Raw genomic sequence first — 2062 nt, 5'->3', positions numbered from 1 at the left:
ATGCATGGTTTAAAATGACTATGCTGGCTATGTTCTGTTGAATAAATGGATCAGAGTGGACAAGCATAAAAAGGATTGCAGTTGGGATTCTGTTCCAGTTTGCTAATGCTGCCATTATGCAAAATACCAGAAATGGATTGGCTTTTACAAAGGGGATATATTCAGGCACATATTTACAGTTCTAAGGCCATGCAAGTGTCTGAACTAAGGCATCAACAAAAGATCTTCCAGGAATCCAAATAAGAGAGGGCATGTATCTTCTATATAATGTCAAATCGTTCACTCCGCTCTTCTCCCTGGTTCTGTTCTTCCTCTTCTAACCCAGTTTTCTTTCCTTTTCCTCTCTTCAGCTTTTCTCTACCTCAAAGCTACTTTAATCTCATGAATTTGGCTTTCTTTGATTTCTCATTCCCAGATTTGACTTCCTTGCCCCTCAACTATGATTATACCTTCCTAATCTTCTATATGCATCTATTTGGCCTTGTGTCCTTTCATCAATTGCCTGGTTCTCTCCAAGCAGACTTGACAGAGAAAATCAGTTTAATTAAGCTTACCTTGCTATATCAGGTAACATCGTATGCTGCTAGAAAGCCCTAATGGTTATCACTGAGCTTGGATCGAGTACTTTCTTGGGCTGGCCAAGAGAAGCTAAGTCAAGTGGTACAAGTCGTATCTATCTAGGTCTATCTCCTCAGTAGGACTGTGAGTGGAATTGTTCCACTTATATGGAACCATGGGAGTACTGGACATCAGACTTGACAAGCAGGTACAGCTATGCACCATTTATCTTTTGGTTAATTAGTAGTAACTTCTGAGAAATTCAACAAATAACAAGAATTGTAAGTAAAAGATACATGCTGCCAGGTTCAACTATAACTAATATTAATAATACCTTGAAATGTGATAGGTCTTGAAAAGACATTTGAAACTTGTATTACATCTAGTATTGTTTTTTAATTCAGTTTACCATGAGGATGAAATGCAAAGTACCAGCAATTCAACCTCTTAGGTAGGACACTGCATCATTTCACTCCCTTACTCTATAAAACAATGAATGAATGACATAGTTAAGTTTTACATATCATTGGGATTCCTCATGTAGAGTCTGTATCTCTAAGTATGTGTAACAACTAAACAATTTACTTTTTTGATAAATACATGAATAAATTAAAAAAAAAGGAGCCAAAAAAGATGGGAAGATTGGTTTTGAAAGTATTGATAATTTGCTTAATGTGCTTGGTAAAAAATTTGCAACTTATTTCAAAAAGCACTTGGTTAATAAAACTCAAATTTACTTGGATCTCAAAACATAATTGTAGAGTCTCTTATAAATGGAGTAAAGGATAACTCTAACTAATTATTTTCCATTTCTTAGCCAAATTCTGCAACCTACTGTCTCAACAACCAGCATTTTTGTGTAAGAGAAAAGTGTCATGTCATTTCATTTTACTTATACATCTTTTGCCTGGCAGTAATGCTACTGTTGGTATTGTCAAAGATGACCGAGTCTCTTTTCAAGGATAGTCCTTGGGACTATCTTCAATATTACGCTTAACTGTATCAGAATAGGGACACATGGAATTTTTGGCAACATTTAGAAATTTCTTACACATAAAAGGAAAAGAATTAAGATAAAAGGGTTTTCCTTCCTTGCTCAGTAAGGCTGATTGGAATAGTGGCTACAAAGAACTGATTGAAGTCCAAAGAGGCTAAATTGATCTACATAGCCTACAGTGGAGGGTAGAAGGTGAGGAGTGAAAGCTTGTAACAGTAAAAGCCAACCCTGAAGTACCAAAGGAAGTTTTAGGAGGAAAGATTTATGGAAATGAAATATGGGGCCAGAGAGAGGAGAGATTTCCTGAGCAAGCCATGAAGGCAATTTGGGGGCAGAAAGTAGTGAAGAGAAATTCTAGAGCACATTGTTCTGTGTCGTGCAATGTATCTCCCCTTTTCCATGTTCAGAAACTTGAGTAAAAATACATTTCATTGTGTTCAGGATGTGCTACTTTAACCTGCTGAATGTGATATTATGTGGAGATGTGCAACAAGTAAGGAGAAGGGT

The sequence above is a fragment of the Choloepus didactylus genome, chromosome 3 (assembly GCF_015220235.1).
Source record: "Choloepus didactylus isolate mChoDid1 chromosome 3, mChoDid1.pri, whole genome shotgun sequence".
In the NCBI taxonomy this organism is placed as follows: Eukaryota; Metazoa; Chordata; class Mammalia; order Pilosa; family Megalonychidae; genus Choloepus; species Choloepus didactylus.
The sequence above is the reverse complement of the archived record's forward strand: the minus strand, read 5'-3'. Positions refer to the sequence as shown.